At 34.9% G+C, this 26,480-nt stretch overlaps 1 pseudogene; it reads right to left on the bottom strand.

The window, feature by feature from the left end:
- Positions 1 to 2,229: 2,229 nt before the first annotated feature.
- On the bottom strand, positions 2,230 to 16,450 carry LOC100797502 (NADP-dependent glyceraldehyde-3-phosphate dehydrogenase-like; annotated as a pseudogene).
- Positions 16,451 to 26,480: the final 10,030 nt, after the last annotated feature.

The following is a 26,480-nucleotide window of genomic DNA, read 5'->3' on the forward strand; positions in this document are numbered from 1 at the left end:
ACAAATAGCATTCTCCGTTATTATAAGGAAAGATTTTCTCTATGATTAATACATCACATTCTATTTGTATTTATTTAAGAGACAATAATATATATACCGATCGTGTGAAGTTTTTGTTATAGTGTCTTCTAATCTAATCACAAATTATGATAAATTTATTGATTTTGATAATAATTATCTTAAAAATTATAAACACATGATTTTTAATTGGTTAACTGGTTAAAAACTTTTACACTAATTGTGTATGTGTTGGGGATAAATGTGTATGTCCAAAATCAAATTCATCGTATTATCAATTTTAGTGAAGAACTATTCTTTATTTCATTATTATATTTATTGCTTTATTAAATTTTTAATTAAGTTTTTTTATTTGACAAGTTCTTGATTAAAATTAAAAACTTGTTATAATGATAGAGATTATAATAATGAGAAACAAGTATTTTATAATTTTAATCTAATTTGTTCTTGATCATAGAATTATTGTGAACAAGATGTTAATAATCTCGATCGACCAACATATATATGTGATTGCCTTTATTGAAAAAAAATTAATATATCTCATTTATTAAATTACATGTATAGATGATGCACATGTAGATGTTATTATTGAACTAACTCAATAATTAAGAATTTCTAGTAGTTAATATTACTGTAATATGTCAATAAAAAATTCTCAAGAAGAAATTTAATAATTTCATTTGAAATGAGATTATCATAACTATTAATAGTTATTTATTATATTTTAATTTCAGGCATCTAAAGTCTTAAAACATTAGTTAAATAAATATTGGATATGATTAAATATTCATAGAATTAATGATTAACCATGAAGAAATTCATCAACTCTTGACAATGAATTTGAACTCTATGATATAATTAACACCTTGATCAGGATAATTGAATGAAAGAAGAAAAAAGTTTTTTAAGCCATTCATTGATTAAATATAATTCGTTAACTTATTAGAGTTTGTAAAAAATACTATACTTTAGAGTTAACCTTGAGTGGTAAATGATAGAAGAAAATATTACATTATTCTTCTGTCGGTTCTTGAATGTAAATAATGTTACTTCATGTTATACAATCGTTAAGAAGTGTTATTAGACGTCTAGCTTGATTAGTAAATTAAGGATGATTTATTTACTACTGATTTGGTATTAAACTTACATGGTCACACACAGACAAACGAGTGTTTTAATGTTTACATAAGAAAATAATTTATTTGATAATTAAATTAAGAAACTTGATTTAATCAAATAAATATTTTAGTTGAATATTATTATACTCTTTGCTAGCAACAAAAATATAATTAATATAAATAAAAATATCCTCTTCATAAATGTGGAGATTGTCCACAAAATAAGAAAAAGATTTTGTAGGATCAAATCATGTGATTAGTTACAATAATTAGTCATATAATTATTTGGAAATTATATTTGGCTTAAATCAGGAATTTTTTTTAAGATAAAGAGATATGAGATATATTATTTTAAATTAATGATACAAAGATACAAAATTATTATAAAAATCAAATCTTTCATTTTAAAAAAACCTATATCCATATCGCTAAACACTATAAACAAAAGCATTTGTCCAAGAGTAAAGTTTATTAGACACAAACTAGAAAAGTTCAAACTTAGTTTCTAGACCTAAAAAGCGAATAGAAAGTGTTATTTAGAGTTTCACTCATCAGATAATAGAAATTAGTCTCAATACGGATACATGTAGAGTTTTCATATAATTGGAGAAAATTTTGACACTTCAAGAATTGACATCCGGATACAAAATTCTAAATTTTCTCTTTATTATTGTTATAATATATTTTGAATGCAAAATATATCTTATTTTTCCATTTCGCATGTTGGGACACTCCTGTTTTACTATCAACATGTCCATTAATTAAACTCAATATTTAAGTTATAACACATATATCTTCGTGGGAATATCACACGATAATCTATACACCCATGCATGATTAAATGTAAAGTTGGAGAACCATAATTTATTCAAGATTCATATCCTACTTATACATAGTGATTACCCTTTTCTCCATAGAAACATACAAAACAATCCACATGCACTGCAACAAATAATATTTGTATATGCAAGCAGCTCCCTCTACTCAACTCTATAGGGCTAAGTTGTAACGTGGGAGATTGGAAACACCTCCTTTATATGGTGATTACTACTACTTTTAGTAACTAAACTATTTGTTAGACATCTCATTATTCTCATCCCATAGTATAAGAAGGTGCTGGCAAGTTGATTACTGTAGTCTTAACCTTTGTCATCATGTTAATACTGTTGGTGATTCCTTGAGAACCAATTCCACTATCCTTCAGACCCTGCCACAAATCATATTTGCTTGTTTAGACAGAAAAATGTTCCTAAATGACATTTATGACTCTGCTTGGTTTTATATTCATTCTTAAATTTCATACTATCAATTGAGTTTAATTTTTTTCATACAGTTTTAATTAGTACGAAGTTCATAATCAGTTGAGTTACCTCATTGCCACATAATATTAATTAATAAGAGGACATGATAAAGTGATCCAACCTTATTGAATGTATGTGATAGGCCATTGGGCACAAACAATCCTTTGCTGGTTTACGCCAGCAAACGGGTCAAGGTGAATGGTGTATTTGGGTCCAATGACCTATCAATCTTTATAAAAATTATTAGGGACCAGTTAAACTTAAAAAATATAATTTTAAAATAAGTAAAAAATTACTTTTTTAAGCAGATGCAGTTATATAAGTTAAGTTAAACTCATCAATTAATGATGTTGTGTGGGAACAAAGGAGGAATGCTTTCCTTTTTTTTCTTTTCGTAAAAGTCTTAGAATTTGTTTCCCATAAAAAGTGTTTTTTACAATTAGTATTACAACCTTCAAAATTTTTATAGCTACTTAGCAAGATGGAGGACAAATATTTCACATGAAAAGGAAAGTGATCAGGTCCACGGGCTGGTGCTGAATTAATTTGAATTGTTCCTGTCTCCGTTGCATCACTGATCAACATTGCTTTGTTAATGTCTCTTGTGAAGACACATCCCTGCATTATACATAAGATGAATGAAAACTTTTCTGCCTTGAAATGGATAAGTGGCGCGTTTTAGACTGATGAGAACACAGTCAAGATTTTGCTGTGACACTCTTAACTGATCATCAATATGATGAAAACAAATTTTGAACAAATTGGGCAATCTCACTTAACTGTCAAGGGTACATAGGATTCACAAGATGGTCCTACTTTTAAAAAAAAACTGTTCAAAGTTTCAAATTCATCAAGGAAAAACTGATTATAACTGACACTTCCTTTTGCATGTAAAAAGAAAAATAGGGAAACAAAAGTGTAACCCCTTTTTAAATGATGGTACTCTTTTTTCCTTTGCATGTATGCATGCATATTGATCAACTAGAAAGCCAAAATTGCTAGCATTACAATGAGGATTCCTTCTTCAACAAAAAATATTTTGATAACCAGCAAAACCGGTCCAAATGGCTCATCTCATGCTATCCTCATATCGGGACAAACATTATCCAATACAATACAACAACAACAACAACAACGCCTTATCCCACTAGGTGGGGTCGGCTACATGGATCAACTTCCGCCATAATGTTCTATCAAGTACCATACTTCTATCCAAATCATTAAGTTCGAGATCCTTTTTTATAACCTCTCTTATAGTCTTTTTGGGTCTTCCTCTGCCTCGAATTGTTTGCCTTCTCTCCATCTGGTATACTCTCCTCACTACAGAGTCTACCGGTCTTCTCTCTACATGCCCAAACCACCTAAGTCTATTTTCCACCATTTTCTCTACAATAGGCGCTACTCCAACCCTCTCTCTAATAGCTTCGTTTCTAATTTTATCCTGTCGAGTCTTACCACACATCCACCGCAACATCCTCATCTCCGCTACTCCTACTTTATTCTCATGTTGGCTCTTGACCGCCCAACATTCTGTTCCGTACAAAATCGCCGGTCTTACCGCAGTCCGATAAAACTTTCCCTTTAGCTTGATCGGTACCTTTGCATCACATAACACCCCCGATGCTTTTCTCCATTTCATCCATCCTGCTTGAATGCGATGATTCACATCCCCTTCAATTTCTCCATCATCCTGTATTACAGATCCAAGATATTTAAACCGTGTGACTTGAGGGATAATATGGTCTCCTATTTTCACCTCTGAGTTAGAAACCCTCCTTCTTTTGTTGAACTTACATTCCATATACTCCGATTTGCTTCTGCTTAGGCGAAAACCATGTGTTTCTAGAGCTCGTCTCCAAGTTTCCAACCTCTCATTCAACTCCTCCCTCGACTCTCCAAGGAGGACTATGTCATCTGCAAAAAGCATGCATCTCGGTGCTATCTCTTGGATTTGTTCCGTGAGGACATCCAGAATTAAGGTAAAAAGGTAGGGGCTAAGGCTTGACCCTTGATGCAAACCAATTGTGATGGGAAAATCGTCTGACTCTCCACCCTGTGTCCTAACACTAGTCGATACCCTATCATACATATCTTGGATAGCTCGAATATATGCAACCCTAACCCCTTTCTTCTCTAGAGCTTTCCACAAAATCTCTCTAGGCACTCTATCATACGCTTTCTCCAAGTCAATAAAAATCAAGTGCAAGTCTTGTTGGTCCATGCGATATTGCTCCATCACCCGCCGTAATAAATAGATCGCTTCCATGGTCGACCTTCCCGGCATGAAACCAAATTGATTCTCAGTAACTTGAGTCTCCTTTCTTAATCTCCGTTCGATCACTCTTTCCCATAATTTCATGGTATGACTCATGAGCTTGATTCCCCTATAATTTGCACAATTTTGTATATCCCTCTTGTTCATATAGATTGGAACTAACGTGCTTCTCCTCCATTCCTCCGGCATGCATTTTGACCTCATAATTTCATTAAAGAGTTTGGTGAGCCACTCAAGACCTCTATCTCCAAGAGTTTTCCACACTTCAATAGGTATGTTGTCTGGCCCCACCGCCTTACCGTTACTCATTCTTTTCAACGCTTCCTTTACTTCCTGTTTCTGAATCCGACGATAGTACTTATAGTTCCGGTCCTCTTCTCTTGTGTCTAGACTGCTAGAGTCATATCCATATCCATCATTAAATAAGTTGTGGAAATACGCCTTCCACCTTTCCTTGATATCTTTTTCATGCACTAAGACTTTGCCTTCTTCATCCTTAACACACTTTACTTGATCCAAATCTCTAGTCTTCCTCTCTCTACCCTTAGCAAGCCTATATATAGATCTTTCTCCGTCCCTGGTTCCTAGAGCTTGGTATAGTCCGTCAAAAGCTTGGGTTCTTGCCTCACTCACTGCCTTTTTGGTTTCATTTCTAGCTATCTTATACTTATCCCAAGTTTCAGAATTTCTACACCTAGACCACTCCTTGAAACACTCCTTTTTTACTCTAACTTTGCTCTGAACACTTTCATTCCACCACCACGATTCTTTACCCCTAGGTCCAAAACCTCTAGATTCACCCAACGTCTCTTTAGCCACATTAATAATCTCTTGGGACATCTTGTTCCACATATCATTTGCACTTCCTTGTGATTGTCCACACCATCCCTCCCATATCTTTTGTTGGAAGATTCCTTGTTTCTCACCCTTCAAGTGCCACCATTTGATCCTTGGTGCTACCATAGGACTTCTTCTCTTTGCCCTATCTCTAATTCTTACATCCATGACCAAAACTCTATGTTGGGTAGTCAAGCTCTCTCCCGGGATAACTTTACAGTTCAAGCAATACTTCATATCAGGCTTCCTGATAAGGAAGAAATCTATCTGAGAACATGTCCCTCCACTTTTGTAAGTGATAAGATGTTCCGCTCTTTTCTTAAACCATATATTGGCTATAGAAAGATCCAAAGCCTCCGAAAACTCCAAGATGGATTTACCCTCCCCATTCATCTCCCCTAGGCCAAAACCCCCATGCACCCCCTCAAAACCTCTAGCCACGCTACCTACATGTCCATTGAGATCCCCTCCTAGGAAAACTTTCTCTCCTTGGGGTATATCCTGAAGTACCCCTTCTAAATCCTCCCAAAATTTTACCTTAAAGTGTTCTGCTAACCCAACCTGAGGTGCGTACCCACTAATAACATTAAAGGTGTCCTGTCCCACTACCAATTTTAAGGCTATGATACGATCTCCTACTCTTCTTACATCCACGACATCCTTCTTCCACTCCTTGTCCACAATAATCCCTACCCCATTTCTTAATCTGATTTTTCCCGTATACCACAGCTTAAATCCCAAGTTGTCTAATTCTTTCGCTTTTTCACCTGTCCACTTAGTTTCTTGTAGGCACATAAAATTGATCTTCCTCCTCACCATAACATCCACTATTTCCATAGATTTTCCAGTAAGTGTGCCTATATTCCATGTACCAAAGCGAATCCTCCTGTCATGAACTAGCTTCTTTACCTACACCCGTTCACGAAAATGTGGGAACCCTTGCTTACTTTTCACTACATCCGGGCGGCGATGCAGCGGCCCTTGCTCTTTTGACACTGTACTCGAGCCATACAGCGCGTTGCTTCCGGGCAACGACCTAAAAAAAGTAGTTTCAATGACTGATGCTCGATGACGGTTCTCTCATACTTGTCGTTATTTTCTAATCAGTGACATTTTTGTAAATACAAGGAACATTTCAAAGACGGTTGTTTTCAGAAACTTTGAATGAGGCGAGTTTTTATTTTTGTTCAAACTGCTCAGCTTGCACCCTAGCCCTCTTGGCCTCCGCTCACTCCGTCTTTGAATGAGGCCATTTTCACTCCGCTGAAGGTTTTAGAGGTTGAACTTCTCTCTCGACCGCCTCATCAAGTCCCTCGATGTTTGTAATGTCGTTACCCTTGGCCACGACGCCATCAAGAATCTTCAACGCCTCGCTGAGATCACCGTCGTGGCCCTCAAACAAACGCCCCTCGGTGATTGCCAGGTCCACCGCGCCTAGAAGGCGCTCTCCTCCCTCGTCGCCGCCATGCTACATGACAACAACAACGCCGCTGTCAAGGGAACCCAACACAGCCACTCCTTCGGCCACAACGCCGAAAACACCACCACCACCACTAAATGCAAGTCACTGTCGTGGAGCATGGCCAAGAATTGATCAGCGGCAAACCAAATCCACACAATGATGTCGAATCTAATTGTGCCACGTGGCGCGAATTCCTTTAGATTGGTGCAACCCATCTACAAGATGAGCACCAGACCTAAAGAAGTCGGAGGTGTCGCTCTCCCTCAAGTGCTACAGCCATTTGCTCTTCTTGCTGGGGGGAATGATATAGAAAACAGGTAAAGTTTTTTAAGACATTTGTTGCTCCCCTTAGTTAGATTGTACGACCAAATTGGTGCAGATTAGGTTTTAGCTAGGGATTGGATTTTGCTCAATGACTTATCATCTTGCTTTTGAAGTGTTAATTTTTTAATTGTCCCTTAATGAGAGGGATGAAAATTACTTGATAATTCTCAGAATGTATAAATGCCTTTATCTCAAACTCATTCATGACTATGGATTTCCTTTCACTTGCATGGTGTAACCTCTGCAGCCTGAGCCACAACATGGATAAATTGTTCTACTTGATAATGACTCTATGAAGCAATTGGAGCCCAGTAGCCTAAACGTTCTTCCTTCGGTGAGTCAAACTACTTCAACTATATTGCAATAGAGTAAATCTAAATCCTCTTACAATATCTTTCTATTAATTCTCTTATTGGTTAGACCAAAAATCTATTGAATTTTTTAAAGTTGTTACACTTAATTTTTATCGTGGAGTATTAGAAGACTAATAAGATGATTTAACATTACTTGTTCTAATGTTATTCAACCTACTCATTTATTTATGAAACTCTGCATAAGATGGAAATGAGTGCCAGAATGGATGGTGCAGATTTCGGGTCATTCCCAACATGCAAGTCTAATAATGTAAAGGTAAGAAATTATAAGGCAGAAGTAAGTGATTCTATATTCCGAAGTAAGTGATGAATGACAACAGCTGTTTCCAAAAGAAATGGATATGTAATCTTATGATCTCTGCCAACATGTATATTATATAATTATCAATTCAGTTGGCAACAATAAGTAGGTTTGTTGTGATCACTGTAACATCCTGGAAATTTCTACCCGGAATTTTTGGAAACGATGTATTTTGAATGATTATATATATAAGTATTATTCAGTGTATATGCATATATGTTCTTGGTAAGGGTAGGAATAGTGGGGGCAAGATATGCGGGTTAGGCTAATTAAGGAAGAGAAATCCATAACTGGGAGGTTATGGGTTAATTCTTAATTAATTAGTTTAAAAATCATCGTTTTGCGTGCGACTTAAAATTTAACGAAACCAACCTCTGAACCACGCTCGGGGTTTTATTCTGAGCGTTTTGATATATATATTGCTTGCTTTCGAAAACTGGCCCCGACGGACGCAGAGAAACGCGAGAAACTGGAACCAGAGAAATGGCACACAAACCGAGGCAGGATTTTAGCGTTTCAAAGGTCAGATTTTCTCACTTTTGTGGCTGAGTGTGGGTCACAGTAAAAAGGGAAAGTGGGCCCTTTTGCTCCACTCAAATAGGGACATGTGGCAGAGCTTGAATAAAATAATAGAAAAAGGGGAAAACCCTTTTATTTAAAACCAAAAAGCTTTTCTCTCTCTTCACTCAGCCCCGACACTTTTCAGATAGCTCTCTCTCTCCCTCACGTTGCCATTTTCTTCTTCTTCATTCTCCATTGAAGCTCCAAGCAAAGCTTCAACCTTTGGCCATCATTTCTGCTCCAAATCGCGAAAGGAGGGCATTTCCGGAGTCGTGAAGTGCGTGGCTACGAGTGGGACTTCGAAAATTCAGGTTTGGGTGGACTTCTTTCTCTCTTAAATTTCGTGGGTATGGGGTGTTGGGAGATATGATGGGTAGTTTTGTTAGTTTTCTGCTTCATGATGGTTATTTGTGAAGACTCTTGTTGAAAGCTTGTTGAAATTGCCATGTTTGGATGAGCTAAACATACCCATTCTGTTTTAGGGTTTTTGTGATGATGTTTGTGATGTTTATATGCTGAAATTGCTGATGGAAAACTGTTAGAGATGAAGGGTAGAACTAACCTAGGGTTAGAAAGTGAGAATGTGATGTTATGAGTGGAAAAAAGAGTGAGGCTTCGAGAGTTGGAAGGCTAAGTCTGAATTCTGTGGTAAATGGAGGTTAAAGTGAGTTAATACTAGCTTGAAATGTCAATTAGGACTTGGGAGAAAGCTTGGATTGTGCTAGAGAGAAAAACAAATGACCAAAGTGAACAAAGAGCCATTTCTAGGGCAAATTTGGGTGTTGAAGAGTCAAATTTTGATTCGGTGAGATTTTAGGTGTAAATCCAGTTTGAACAAGTCTAAATAGATGTTATAGACTTGTGTGAGGTGAGAGTTTGCTTCAAATTTACCTCATTCTAAATTTCACTTCTCAAACCTAGAAAACCCATTGAATAGAGGGGTGTTGGACACCTAGATTCTGTGTTGCTGTGTTTTGAAGCTTGGTTTTGGGTTAGACATGGTTGATACATGATTTGGGACTTGTAGGAATTGATTTGGGCAAGATTGGATGAGAGGAAGTGTGATTTTCGAAATCTGCACTTATGCATAATTTTGCTGTCAAAATAGGTGCAGCAGAATTTTGGCTTTGTGCAGAAAAATGCTTGTGGTGTGTTGAGCAGAGTTTTCTGGCTTTGCCCTGTTTTGCTTGGCTGTGATAGCTTGTGCTGTTTGAATTTTGTTTTGCTTGGATGTTGTGGAAGCTTGGGAGGATTGATGGGGACCCGGTGTTGAGAGAAACGAGGATATGGGCTACGTGGGAGTACGTGAGCTCAGTTGGAGGTGGGCAACAGGGGATGGTGGGTTTATGCGCGCATTGTGGATGTGGAAAACTTGTTGTGCACCATCGCCCGACCGCCACCTAGTACCACATGTGATGGGTACCCCATAATCCTACAAGCTTGAGATGAGGAAGTGTTAAAGGGTGAAACTTCCTGCTTTTATTGTTGACCACAGAGTGGTACCTGGAGATATGTCGCGGGGGTCAGGAGACCTTGGGGACGTCAGGTGGGGTGCTATTGCCCAAAACCAAGCTTGACCAATCCCGACCCAACCCAGGCATAGTCGGTCAGTGAGAACCTGTGATGTACCTAAATAGGCGAGCTCCTGGCAGTCAACAGATAAAAGGAACAAAGACCACAAAGCAAGGAGGCTTGTGGTGGCTGGCCAGCTGTGAATTTTGTGTGATATGTGGATTATGGCCTCTGGTAATCGATTACCAAGGGTGGGTAATCGATTACAAGGCTTAAAAATGAAGACAGGGGGATAAGATGGTCTCTGGTAATCGATTACCACGGGGTGTAATCGATTACCAGGCTTGAAAACGAGGTCAGGAAGCTAAGGAAGCCTCTAGTAATCGATTACCAGCCTGTGTAATCGATTACCAGGTATGTGTAATCGATTACACAGTGCATTTTTGCATATTTCATGTCCTGAGGCTGTGTAATTCAAGTTTAGCCTCTGGTAATCGATTACCAAGGCTGTGTAATCGATTACCAGAGATGAAAAGCCTTAAGATACCCTTCTTACTTGCATGTAATGGTTTGTAGAAGTATTGTGTTGCGGCATGGTTAGATTCTTGTGAAAGAGTCTACCCCTTTCTTTTCTTTCTTGTAGATCGTGATGGCGGCGCAGCTAACCCATGATCGAGTGAGATGGAGCTTGGGAGACCCTCGAAGGCAACACAAGGTGCTGATTTCGGGGCACGATTCGATTCACGGCTACTTCATTGGTGCATCCAGATGAACCGGCGCGTACGCTTCAGCGCACTGTAGAGTGGACAGTTCCATGGATTAGTTTTATATACTTTTGAGGGTGGGTGTATCTAGGACTGACTGTTAGGTTTACTCTTTTGTTTTTGTATGGGTAGACCTGATGTATAGGAATTTGATGATTGTATACATGTGGCTGAAACCACCACTATGGACACCTTTGCTCTGGATGACACTATGTATTTTGTAAAACTCCCATATTTTGGACAGCTTTAAATGATGAATGCATTTATGATAAATCTTGTTATTTGAAAAGAAAGCATTAGCAACTTTATTTGTAAAGGAGTTTATCGACTGTATTTTATTCTTTTATTTTCACGTGACGACCTAAAGTAATGACTGGTACATTCTTCCTTTTGAAACAACAAAATAGTTTAGAGATTATGAGCGGTAAGAAAGAAATGACTTCGAATAGAGTTGTGAACTGGCCATTCAGGACTCTATAGTGAGGATTTTCCTTCTAAACCTTGTTATGGTGAAAAGAGAAAGAAATGAAAAAGAAAAAGAAAAAAAAAATTACCATGGTTTTTGTTAATTAAATCATTACTATTTAACCAGTCCTTATTTTGGGGACGCTACAATTACCATGTAGATGCCATGGAAGCAGCTCATACCACTGAAAAGGGTCTCAATAAAAGTAAGTTTGCACTCCTCTTTCTGTAGTAATCTTTCTCTTATACCTTCTTCCTCCCATCATTTAGGTTTCTAATTTTGATTTTTTTTGCTAACAAGATTTCTATAATGTGTGCCATCCTATGCAGGGAAGTAGGTTGTGGATATTAATAGAAACAAATGAGATCCAACACCTTCCAAACAACATTTATCGCCTTCTTCTCAAGGCGGTCAAGAAACATATTGTGAAGGAAGAGAAAAGGAGACGTTTTATAGAATTTGTAACCTCAAAGTTTCGTAACAACCAAAATTTGTATGATTGTGTGGCTATCCAACAAAAAATAAAGCTTGCTTGTGATTATACTTTTCTTCTTAACAGTGTACACCATCACAAGGTATTGCTCTCTATTTCATTTTTCGTTCAAGATTCAAATAGTCATTTGTTTGTGCCCGTGGGTAAGAAGTTTGATTGAACTGTTGTTATTGGCCAAACAATGAGATCTACACAAACTCGTTTAGTTATAAACAAGGTGTCAAGTGTCAACACTTAACAACTTTAGTTAAGGTATGTATATTGTTAAATTAAAATAAGCACAGAAGACTAAGAGGATGTGGTTTTTGAGTAGTGATCAGCATCACTGAGGAGTGGTTGAGCCTGGAGAAAACCTCTATAGATTTTGTCTTATCATTGATATCATTTTTTTTACTCATTTTATTGTGAATAAATATATTTTTCAAGAAAACTACGTTTTATCCATCTGGCTTTTTGACCATGCATCATTGTTGACATTTTTGCAGGATTTACTTTTTTCATTCAACATTGTTGTGGATAAGTAAGATGAAGTAAAAAGGACTCTTGGAAAATTTGCTTCTAGTGTTGATCTTCAACTTTTCGAGGTTTATCAGCCATAATGATTGGTAGAGTTAATTTTTGCATGCATGGAGCATGCCTTTGTACTACACTGTAGATTTTGGTGGGATGATTATTTCTTCTGAATGAACAAAATGGTTTCATAGCTTTTTTGTCCAGAACGAAAAAACATAACGAAGAAAAAGAGAAATGGGATTTAGTGCTAATGAATAAATTATATCATTCACTCACTAGTTCATTTCTTTCTAATAACAAAATCTATTATACAATTGTAATAGATATATTTCTTTCAAATTAAGTGCATGTTTTTCAAGGTTTCAAATTTTGAGTTGCTTCTACGGATGTTAGCAATTCAAATTCAGGTCTTGGCTTAGGTTGTTGCCTTTTGGAATTTTATTGCTAGCTTGGCAAACTCCATCTATTAAATGTCTTATTCATACATTTTGCCTATTATTATTATTATTATTTTAGCATTTATAAAACTTGTGATATGAAATGAATGACCATAAGAATACATTGCGTTATACTCAAATTCATTACTTTAAATTTTTTAAATTTTTTTGAAAAAAATGACATTTTAAGACGATTTTCGGTAAAAATCATTTTCGAATATTATTCTTCTAAGACGGTTATTTACATAAAAACTGTCTTAAAATGATAGTTTTTTTTATATGATTTTTTAAGAATCGTCGTGAAAAGTTTTAACTTTTTACAATGTTAACTTTAAAGATGGTTCAAAATCGTCTTTGAATATGTCAAAAAATCATCATGAAAAACTCATTTTCTAGTAGTAAATGATCAAATGAGGTTTCCCTCCCATATGTATTCCTGGCATAATGTTGCTCCTTTCTCCTTAGCATCCATTACCAACCCTTTAATGAAGTTAGCAGAGGATTTGGTGACAACTGGTGTGACATCAGTGTCAATCTTAGGAAGTCCAACAGTTAACTTTGCAATTCTATCATTGATTTTCATAACAAGAGTGTTTGCAACCGATTCCATGACCAAAGCAACCTTTATAGTTGTGCATCTTTGACCACTGGCACAAAAGATTTCACAGCATTTGTTTAGGATTTAGGACTAAGCTGTCGTAGGAGTTAATGCAGCACAATATGACACCAAATCCCCCGATGCATTGTAAGAAAGTCACCAATCTCAGAACCCTTTCCTGTCACACAACTAATAAGACCTTCAGGGAAACCAACCAAATGAAAGCAATGCACCATATGTAGTGCAGCGGCAGAACCCTGTAAAGATAAAGAACTAAGCAAGTTGTCCGACTTATAAAGCCTTTCAAACATATGCAGCACTTGAGATTTAATTTAGATTATATAGTAGCAAGACTATAACTATTAATACGTATATGCTCTATAAATAGTCACATACCTGGGTTGGGGGTTTAAGCACAATTGAGTTTCCAGCAATGAGTGCTGGAGCAACCTTTGAAACAGCCAGATTAACAGGATAGTTAAAAGGTGGAATGGCTAAAACAACTCCAAGTGGAATCTGCACACAGAAAATATCTCAAAATAATGCCTTATTTACAATCACAAGCATAGGGTCTAGCATATCATTGAGATCTAATATCGACTAGAGATATGGTCAATATAGGCCTTATAAGGTGATGCAATCCTACCCCGCAAGGGCATTGGATAGAAAACTGCAAGTAGATTGGGCCAGATATGCAAGAGAAGGCCCTAGGGTTCTTATGAGCCTTAGGGTAGATTTCGGGCCCATGGGCTAAGTACGAGCCCACTTATCTTTGTAAATATTAGATTAAGGTTTCATTATTTTTGGGCCTTGTATTTAGGGCTCCATAATGTAGGTAGGGTACCCTAGAAATATAGGATTTTTCAGCCCTTGTATTTTAGGGCACCTAGACTAGTTTTTGTATTAGGGGTAGTTTTGTAATTTCACATGCACTAAGTGGATATTTGATGTGTGTGGTTGGAAATAAATTTAATTGAATTGGTAGAAGCCCAATCCAATTAAATTTTAGAGGGGGAGGTGAGCATTTGCTTACTACACCCCATTGCCACATCATATAGTCACACTTTGTGCATGTCCTTCATGCTTTTCATGCCTCATGACACCTAAGCACAGTACGAGCCCACTTATCTTTGTAAATATTAGATTAAGGTTTCATTATTTTTGGGCCTTGTATTTAGGGCTCCATAATGTAGGTAGGGTACCCTAGAAATATAGGATTTTTCAGCCCTTGTATTTTAGGGCACCTAGACTAGTTTTTGTATTAGGGGTAGTTTTGTAATTTCACATGCACTAAGTGGATATTTGATGTGTGTGGTTGGAAATAAATTTAATTGAATTGGTAGAAGCCCAATCCAATTAAATTTTAGAGGGGGAGGTGAGCATTTGCTTACTACACCCCATTGCCACATCATATAGTCACACTTTGTGCATGTCCTTCATGCTTTTCATGCCTCATGACACCTAAGCACACTTAGTGGAGAATCTTGGAATTGATCTTGGATTAGTGGGCTGAACCATAACTAAAATTCACTAATCATAATTAGTGAAATTTTGGCTCCAAAGTTTGGCTCCACAAATTCAATTTCAAATTCAAGTGAAATTTGAATTTCCCTCCAATTTTGTGTGACACTTAGGCTATAAATAGAGGTCATGTGTGTGCATTTTTTTCAACTTTGATCATTTGAATATTAACTTCAGATTTCAGAGCTCTTTTTGAGCACAAAATTTCGTGCTCTTCTCTCCCCCTCCCTTCATTCATCTCCTTCTTCCTCCAAGCTCTTATCCATGGCCTCCTATGGTGGTGAGCTTCTTCTAGACTTATCTTCTCCTTGAAGTGGCGTCTCCTCTCTCTCTTCCTTCTCCATTCCGCTGCCATTTATCTTCGAAGAAGCAAAGGAATCCATTGATGAAGAAGATCCTAGGCCTACAAGCTCCAATGGAGCTTGCATCATGTGGTATCAAGAGCATCTTCATCTAGGTGATGTTCTTTTGCTTCCTCTATCTTTTTGTTCGGTGAATTCTCTTTAATTCCTTGTTCTTCATCTTATTCTCCATGTATATCCTCCATTGTCTTGTGGTTTGGTGCTGTTTAGAGTAGATTAAAAAAAAAAAACCGATTAAATCTTAGATCTACAATTGTTCTTGCATTTCTATGGTTCAAATTTTGTAGATCTACTCTTGAATCTTGTTTTTGTGATTGATTTTAGGTTCTATCAATTTTCATTCATAATATTCTTGTGCTGAACCTTTAGATCTCCCTTGATCTGACCACCAACACCAAGAGATAAATCACAGCATTTAATAAATTAAGTGAAAGCCAAGACCCAAATGGCCAAATCTTATAAACATGCAACATAAGCCCTTAATTTCCCATCAAGAGTTCCTAACATGTTATTCGCATAATATTTGAATGCTAAAATTAAACATGAATGTAAGAGGGGGGAGGGAAGCAAGAAAAGTCTTGAATTTGATAAATACTCGCTAAATCAAAATTTCTATTTGTACATGCACATACTTCAGTGACAGCATCCTTAGCTGGCTTTGCAATCTCCTGAACAAGGCACTTTGTGCTCCTTCAGTATTGCAGCGGCCTTGTGAAGCAACTCTGCTCTTTTCCACAGTGGAGTCTTGACCCATGATTTTTGAGCTGTTTTTGTGGATTCCATGACCCTATTAACCTCTTTATGGGTACATGCTGTTTGGGATTCAATTAAAGTGGATTAATATCCCAAAGTCACCACCCTTGAAACCAAAACTAAAAAAAAAAAAAGACTACCATCATGCTATTACTAATGAATTCCAACAACAAAACATGAAAAACAAAATGATCACATACATAGGTGTGTTGTTATCTGCCAATTAAAGTATTGGATCAAAAACCAAGAATTGATATGGTAAAGACATGGTTTTCATGTTCTGTGGTCAAAAGGGTGTGTTAACATTATTACCTTGGACCTTGAAGTGGATCTTCCTAGTGGTGGGATTGATAATGGGAACAAATTTTCCAGAAGAGGACTTGTTCCACTGGCCTTGTGCATGGTACTTGAAGACATCACCATCTATAATCTCTGCAAAGGTGCCACTGCCAGCCATTTTGAATAAACAAGTGATTCGATTTGAGGTTTGCACTTTGGGTTATGTGTGTCTATATATATATATGACATGATATGATTAGTGAGGTTGATTCAGACAGGGTCAAGGAACAGCTACAAATGTTGCTAATACTTAGTGCTCAGTCTTGTTCGGTCCTCCACCGATCAGTTCTCTCCAGGCCGTTTTTCAGGAACTACAAAAGAATAGTAACAGTTAAAGTACTAATTTAGAACTGAAATATAGGACACGCCTCGTATTAATTTGTCGATGACAGATATTATAAACGTGGCTTGTTTAATCGGGAAACTAGGGGTGGTTTCCTCGGGGCCATATTTATTTCACGGATAATTTTTTAGTTCAAAGATAAATATTTCTGGAAATAAAAAATGAGAATATTATTTTTGATATATTATACAAAAATATGTTTGATTAACTATTAAAAACAGTGGAAATATTTTTTATATGTCTATGAATAATTAAAACATGTTTGTTTGACATTCTTTTATTAGGAATATGTATGATAATTATTAAAATATCCTTATTGTTAAACTTTTTTAAAAATAATATGCAAACTGTTCAAAGTAACTACAAATGTAAAAATATTCACAAGAAAGCCACAAAATACAGTATCCAAAAACTGACACTACAACCCATCAGGGTCCCAAGATTTTGTTACCAAAACATACGGGAACATTAAGAGGATAATTGGATAGTGGGTGGTATAAGGAGGATATATGTATATTTTTGCTCCCCAAGTTATTTATGTCCCATGGGAATAATAAAACATTGCTTAAAGTTGAGATTACGACTTACCCGGAATTAAAATATACAAAGAGTTAATTGTTTTATTACTTACTATATTTTAAATTTATTAATCTATAATTGCTTAAAAAAAAGATATTTATATATAAAATATTATGAAGTGATCAAAATTTTATATCTTATAATTTAATTATTTTACGTATTATTTATGTATAAGAAATATTATTGATATATGTTACTATTTTTTTTAATATTTAACATGTTAGTTTTATATGCTAATATTTTTTCATTATATTAAAAAAGACAAAATTATTAATTAATTATAATAATAATTATATTATTAATGCATACTTTACAACTATTTTATATTTATTATACGTAATGAATATTTAATATTTCATACTCTGAAGTTATAATGTAAAAAAAAGAATATTCTCTGAATTTATAAAATAAAAAATATATAATATTAAAATTAAATTTTATATGAATTAAAAAAACACTATTTATTGTTATTGCTTTTAATTTATTATTATAAAAATATATAATAATTATTATTAATGTAGTTGATGTAATTCTCTATAAAAAAATCTATAGTAAAGAGTTATATACATACATATATAGTTTTATATTACTTTTTTAAATATTACTTTTAAATTATCTAAATATATATAAAAAAATTTCAATTGATTATATAATATATTTTATTAATTAAATTTAAAAAATATTTTTTTATATAATTTATTTATTAACATATATCCTTAGTTGTTATAAATACAATAAAACTTTATGAATTATTTAAATTTAACTAAATTATTATAATATTCAATGTTATTATAATATTTATATATCTATAAAATATTTAAGATTTTAATAAAATAACATAATAAAAATTAAAAAAAAACTCATTCGAAAACTAATTATTGGTAAGAATAAAACTAATAGTACATTATTAATATTATTTTATCAATAATAATAATTATAATAATAATAATAAAGTAATTATTATAATAATAATGAAATTATTACTTAATTTGTATTCTTAATTTTTAATTAAAAATAAAATTTTATCATAAATGGAATATTACTACCTAATATTAAAATTAATATTTAATAATCAAAATTAATTATATATATATATATATATATAATATTATTGTAAGTAACTTAATTCTTCATTAAATGCATTTGGAACATTAAATTTAGTTAAATATGAAGGTAGCAATCATGCCAAAAAGAATAGTGAAAATGTTTATGGGGAATTCGATGGTGGAAGGAGTTGAAAAGGTGGCAACGAGATTTGGATATTTTAATTAAAGAAGGAATTGTTATTAGAACCAATTCAAATTTTCAAATACTAAATGCAAGTGAATAAAATTGAATATGTGCATTTTAAGAGGCAGTGTATATATCTTGACTCTTAGAATTCCACTACCATAATGATGAGAGGGTAAGTGGAGAGGTGAGACATTTATTAATGGAGTCATAAATCTTCACTATAAATATAGGGTCTCAAGAATTGGAAAATCATTCAACCCAAAGGAGAGTCATGTAATTGGGAAGGTTTCTCTAAAAAACTTGTAATAGGGAGGTTTTTCTCAAGTTTTCCCAAAAAGCTTGTTTGAAATAGAGAATATTTGTTTAGTTGTTCTTATATACATAGGCAAGAAGTGATGAACAACATTAAATATACATCTTTCGTCATTTTTTATTTTTGATGTTATTTGAGTTCTCTATATCATTTGATTCTCATTTTGCGTGATGGGAATTTCTTCCAAAAAGTGGTATCAGAGTTGATTGGTGTGATTAATAGACAATCATTCAAATGAGTATTGAAGTGAGATGAAACTAATGGTGGATTCAAGGGGATCCTTGTGTGAAAGTCTCGTTGACGATATGAAAGTCAAGAGGCATATCATATTAGCGGTAACTAACAATGGTGCAAGTACAAGAAGTGTCATCATCCAATACTCATGGAGGAATAATGAGATAAAAAGGTATGGCAAGGAGAATGCCAAAATTTATGAAGCAGAAACATGATTTGGGGGGGGGGGGGGGGGGGAATTGAAGATGCTTGCAACAAACTTCAATGGTGTAGGTGTTGAAAAAAAATTTTAATTGAGAGAGGGAATTATGAAAAAAATCAATCCAAATTTTCAAATATTAAATGCAAGTGAATCAAATTAATAAGTGCATCCCAAGAGGTACTGGAATGTATCCTAACTTTTAGAGAACTCTATCAAAATTAGACTGGTCATTAACCTAGTAAGTGTACTTGGTTAATGGGTTATTAGTTGGATGAGTGAATCACTAGTGTGTGGAGGGATCAAGTTACTCTAAAAGTAACTTTAAAAGAGTTATTCTTCATCTTAACCATTCATTTTCTTGAAATCTAATGGTGAACTACTCATTACAACCATTAGATTTCAAGAAAATGAATGAAGGCAATGAGGAGTAATTCAAAAAGAGTTACTCTAGGAGTAAGTTGATCCCTCTCTCTCTATGTGTGTGTATATACACACACACATACACCGGTCTAATAGCTTTGACCAACTATTATACTATTCAATATCAAATTCATGATATTTTATTAAAACTTATTGTTGGATTGAAAGTTCATTCACATAGATCGTATATTCAAAATTTTATATTAATCCCAAATCATTTGCTACCTCATTTATATGGATCAAAATCGACCTAATATAAACTTTTCAAGATATACTAAAGTATAAATAATTTCATTACCTTCTTATTATTATTGAATTTTGATAAAATTTAACACAAATAATATTGATAATATATAGATATAATTCAATGGTTAGATCAATAAAAATCACATTTTATATCAAATTATTGAATGATATAATAGTTGTTTAAGATACACCGGTTTAATTTGGTCTCTCCTCTCTCTCTCTCTCTCTCTCTCTCTCTCTCTCTCTATATATATATATATATATATATATATATATATAAGACGTATCATATGAGAATGACTCTCTTATGTGAGAATGAGAACAGTCATTCTCATTTGTTAGATTAAAATGAAAGGTCAAAATTAAAATATTTTAAATTCAATTAAAGTCTTATTTAATCATAAAATCTCAATAAAATTTACCAAATAGAAAACTAAATATTTTAAATATTTAATTTACGTAAAGATTGTCACTTTAACCACCACCATCGAGCAATAATTTTAAAGGTTATGTTCTTCGTCATATTGTGCAAGCAATATCCACTTTGATTGCCCCCAGGTTTCAAACAATAAAGATGTGATGGCTTTGAGTCATTCAAGTGATGGTTCTTTCTCCATGAAATATGGATATGAAGTGGTTTGTCATGCGATGAGTTTTCCAAATCATTTAGTGTTTAAAGTTGTTGACAAATGGAAGGGTCCAAAGAGGATTAAAGGCTTGTCGTGGAAGTTGTGCCATGAATAGGGCCCCATGGTACTTGCAAGACCATTTAGGAAGTTGTCTTAGTTTTCCAAATTATTTAAGGCTTAAAATTTTGTATAATTTTTTGAAAAAATATATATTATTTATTAATTTGAATTATTATATGATACAATAAATATGAGAAAAATGTTATAACTGGTAGTGTAAAAATTTTACACAATCATTCAATCACAATTTATCATGTATGATAAGTTTGTTAACTTTTAAAATAATTATCTTAAAGCAATTCAAACGATGATATGTGTCGCAACCTACCTTACGACAGGACGACGAAAGCAAATAAATAAAATAAAATCACATTCGTCTCCCAAGGAGAAAACGAGTGGAAGTCGCCACCAACATTTATTTAAGGAAAACATTAGAAAAACCAAAAGAGGTATGCAAATTTTGAAAAGAATGGTTCGAGAGTTGTTTACGCGTAGGGAAGGTATTAGCACCCTACGCGTCCGTTACAAGGGACGACAACCTTTAATCGAGTGTGCAAAACATGACTTCAAAATTGTTTATTTTCCTTTTATATATATATATATATATATATATATATATATATATATATATATATATATATATATATATATATATATTATTTTTGAATCGACAAGGGTGTTGTCCTTGCTCCTACGTATCCCCGAGTGCAATGAGAAAATCAGACCTATATAGTTTTTTAATAAGAATACTCATGTTTACTTTTGAAAGATTCATTTTAAATGCAAATAAAAAGTTGCTAAGGCATTGGACCCTAAAACGACCTTAAGTGATATTTGGCGCAAAGAAACTTGATTGTGAATTGTTTTTTTTTTTTTTTCATTCTTGGTTTTATTTATTTCTTTCCAGTCATACTAAAAAAACAATTTCATGACACTAATGACCGACTAGAATCAAGCCTTACGGATAAAATAAAATTACCAACGGTAAGTGAAGAAGATAAATGCACACATAATCTCACAAAGGACCAAATAAGGGTACATAGATTACATCAAAATCATAAGAAAAACTAACTGACTGTTGCACAGGGTACAAGGCTAGTGAGAGAAATGATGTAGGAAGTGATCCACGGTCGCGGTTCGATGGTGCCTCGACTTCACTTTTTTCTTCTTTTCTTCTTCTTCCTGCGTTTTTCCTTCTGTTCCTCAGAGAATCAGCCCTTGAAACCCTTCCCCTACATGACTATTTGTAGGAAAAGGCCATTTGGTGCAGGGGAAGCTCTCCCAGGTGAGCTGGTTTCTTACAGTCGAAGGCATCAACTCACCCAGGCGAGCTGGTTGCTTAAGGCTGAAGGTATTTCATGGCATAGGCGAGCCAGATGCTAGCCTGGGCGAGCTAGGGTCCAGAAATTTCCAGAAAATGACCATTTTCCCCCTTTCCTTGTGGTTTTTCTTCCCGGGTCTAACAATCAAACATCAATTTGAGCGATCCCTCGACCTTGCGCTACAACCGGTGCCAAACACCGTAATTTAGTTAGTAATGATAAAAAAATCACAAGTGGATGATAAAAGCATCATACCCAGATGAAATTAGGGTTTAACAGTTGCCCCTCTTTACTTATCTTTTATTAAAAATAAGAGATAAGTAAAGATAATGACACTAATTTCACTCGAGCGATCCAGCTTTTTAGCCAGATGCCAGAGAAAACAAAAGAAGCAAAATCGAAAAAGAAAAAGGATGTTGAAGTCCTGTAACATCAAAAGAGGACCTTGAAGTCCTAAAAACATAAAATGGAGGACATTGGAGTCCTATAGCATAAGAACATAAGACACTTGAAGTCTTTGAAAGCATAAAAACAGAGGATGTTGAGTCCTAAGAAACACCAAGACTAGGACATTGAGTCCTATGAAAAATAAAGACAGAGGACATTGAGTCCTATGAAAGATAAAGACAAGAGACGTTGAAGTCTTTGAAAATTGTAAAACAGAAGATGTTGAAGTCTTTGAAATCGTAAAAGACGAAAGACATTGAAGTCTTTGAAAGTGTAAAAGACAGAAGATATTGAAGTCTTTGAAAGTGTAAAAGATAAAAGACATTGAAGTCTCTGAAAGTGTAAAAGACAAAAGACATTGAAGTCTTTGAAAGTGTAGAAGAAAGAAGACATTGAAGTCTTGTAAGGCATAAAAACTTAAGACATTGAAGTCTTGTAAGCATAAAAATGGAAGACATTGAAGTCTTGTAAGGCATAAAAATAGAAGACATTAGCATGAGTATAAAACAAGTATGCTTCAACAGATATGAACATAATTGGCAAAGAACCAAGCCTCCTAACTAGTTAGAACAACATTTTTTTCAAAAAAAAGCAACAATGAGGAATGAAAGCACAAAGATAGAATTCTAAGAACCTAGAATGAGATTAAGACATTTTTGCATTTTGTTTCTAAAGAGCATCAGAAGAAACACTGGATTCAATCAAATAGAGGAAAACCGCTCAAAGGTGTGCAAAACTTCACACAAACAAGTGTTTAATCTCAATTCCAAATCACAGATATGTCATAAATTGATTTTGCAAGTCATTTTCCACCAAATCATGGATAATTCACATAATCATCAAGGATCAGTAGGTCTTTTTGAGGTTGGACTTGTAGGAGATTTTGGCTTTGGTTGCTTTGGTTTTTTGTGTGTGTGTGAATAGGAGAGCAGACATAAAGATTTGGCTAGTAACTTAAATGAGCGATCACTTCCTATCCTTTCATGTCTTGACCAAGTTATAATTATTTTTCTTCCTTATTACTCTTTACAACAACTCTATACATGGTTTAGATGTTTGTTTATTACAAAGAACTTGTTTTTCCTTTCGTCTTTTTGCTCTTTTCTATTTTTGATTTTATTTTATTTTTGATAAATACCTAACTTCCTTCAAAACCCACAACTAGCCACATAAATGATAGAAATCTCCCCTGAAAACACTCATGCTCTCCTATCCTAAGGTAAGGTAGAAAACTTTCATCCTAGGTTTAGTGTTCCGATAAAAATCAAGTGTCTAGCTCAAAGGGCTTACAAATGGCAAAAATAATGTACATTGGGACAACTATTTGGCCAATGGCTTAAAATGCAAAGAAAGAAAGAATGCTCAGATCACTTCCATGAATCATATGTTATGACAAATAGAAATTCATGCTAGTGCGCATGATTCGCATCCGCTTCCCTACTACGCTTCGTGCAAAATCATGTCTGGGGGAGCAAAGTAGTTGACCTATGGCCTCTTCATCAAAACCTGAAAATTGACTTCTTCTCTTAGTGTATTCGCATCGTTGTCCCTCTTCTAAAACCAATGGATGCCCCAAGAATTGGTTGATAGCATCTGTGTCATAAGGAATCCATTGGGCCCGCACTCTGGAACACTTATCCATGATGCCTTCTTTAGTAGGCCAGACATTAACATAAAACTCCATGACTAATTTAGGATCATATTTAGCCATGGGCTCTACCAGTTGCGTCTAATGCCTCCTAGCAATTTTCGTCTGAAATTTTGTATACTCACCCTCAGCTAGCTAGATCCACCTTTTCTTGAGAAAAGACCAATCTTTAATCACTTCGAAACGGCACTGGTGTTCCTCACTTCGAAAGTAGTGCCCATCAAACTAGATTTCTACAGGTGGAGCCGTACTTGATCCTTCTCCTATAACGGTCTTCCTAGCTCTTTTAGCAGGGAGTTTCTTCGAGGCCATCTGTGACAAAGACAAATAGAAACTATAACTTTAGCAAAATTTTATTTCTTCAAAGAATAGCTAGCCAATGAATTTTTTTTCTTTCTTTTTTTTTCTTTTATATATATATATATATATATATATATATATATATATATATATATATATTATTTTTCTAGCAATCAAGAAGCTAATATGTCAACAAGTTCACTCTAGAACAGTCTTAAAACACAAATCCTAAACAACATTAAGCACAAATTCAATCTACCTAAGTGTTCCAATCTTCACAAGAAAAATGTGGTGATTCAAACCTAACAAGTTTACTTGCCCATTAACAACTCAAATAATCTTCTCAATCCAATTCACAACCCTATGTAAATTATTAATTTGAGTTGATATCACATAGGGCTGTGAATATGTTGTCAAACACTTGGTCAATCCAATCCAATTCAGAGCCCTATGTAAAATGCTACGAAATGCTCGTATCGCCTTTCCTATCTGCCCCTAGGTCTACTCAAGCCTCACGCGTGGCGCCTATCATAACCCTAATGACTGATCATTCTTCATTTCATTTTTTTCTTGCAAAATTTTTAGAGATGATAAGATGCAATCGCATGCGTGTTTATATTGAACATTCATTTAGTGCAACAATTAACCAAGTGTTTTTGTTCAATTTTAATCAACGCTTATGGCACCCTTACCGAACGTGCCGAACGAGCGATTTCTGATCGAACAGATTTGTCCATTGGCTTCGGAGTGCGAGTCATGTGAGCAAGAAAAACGAGAGCGTACATTCATATCCAATGATGATAAAAAATGCAAAAGACACATTAAAGAGAGAAAGATACAAAACATCAATCCATATTTATTAACGTTGCGATTTATTGTTTACAATGATAGCCTAAAACATGAAGATCCTAATGAGTCTTTGGAGAGGCCCAAACATCGAGCCTTTAAACTGCCCCAAGCATTATGATTAGTATCGCTTGACAACATCAGAATTCATAGGCAAAGGTAGCTCTTCATCATCCATGTTCATGAGTAATAGTGTTCCACCCGAGAAAGCCATCTTTACCATAAATGGTCCTTCATGGTTCAGGGCCCATTTCCCTCAATGATCTTTCTAAACATGCGATACTTTCTTCAAAACAAAGTCCCCCTCTTTGAACTCACGCGGGTGCACCCTTTTTGTTGAATGTGCTCTTCATTCTGCTCTGATATAGCCGCCCATGATTCATGGCGACCAATCTTTTTCCCTTAATAAGATTTAATTGGTCAAAGTGTGCTTAGGCCCATTCCGCTTCTTCCAATCCTAACTCCGCTAGAATTCTCAAAGAAGGAATCTCCACCTCAAAAGGAAGCACATACACCAAAGAGAACGGGGTTGCCTTAGTAGAAGTACGTACAGAAGTTCGATAACCATGCAATGCAAAGGGTAGCATTTCGTGCCAATCCTTGTATGACACTATCATCTTCTAAACGATCTTCTTGATGTTTTTATTGGCGGCCTCAACTGCTACATTCATCTTGGGCCGATAAGACATTGAATTATGGTGTTGGATTTTGAAATCCTCACACATTTCCTTCATCATTTTGTTGTTCAAATTGGTGGCATTATCGGTGATAATCTTTCTGGGCAACCCATATCTGCAAATTATTTCTCTCTTGATGAATCTGACCACCACTTTCCTAGTCACACTAGCATATGAGGCCACTTCCACCCATTTGGTGAAGTAATCAATGGTGACTAAGATGAAACGATGCCCATTCGAAGCCTTGGGTTCGATAGCCCCAATCATGTCTATGCCCTACATCAAGAATGACCACGATGCTAACAACCCTTTCAATGGAACATGTGGAGCATTAACATTATCTGCAAAGGTTTGGACCTTGTGGCATTTTCTCACCTGAACACAACAATCACTCTCCATGGTGATCTAGTAATACCCAACTCAGAATCTTTCGGGCCATGGCATGCCTATTGGCATAGGTGCCAAAGGATCCTTCATGCACCTTCAATAGTATCTGCTCGGCCTCATTTGCATTTACACACTGAAGCAATACCATATCATGGTTTCTTTTATATAGGACATCCCCACTCAGGAGGAAACTGGCTGCCAACCTTCGTAATGTCCTCTTGTCATTGTCAGAGGCCTCGGGTGTGTATTCCTTGTCCTTGAAGTA

The sequence above is a fragment of the Glycine max genome, chromosome 14 (assembly GCF_000004515.6).
Source record: "Glycine max cultivar Williams 82 chromosome 14, Glycine_max_v4.0, whole genome shotgun sequence".
Taxonomy (NCBI): Eukaryota; Viridiplantae; Streptophyta; class Magnoliopsida; order Fabales; family Fabaceae; genus Glycine; species Glycine max.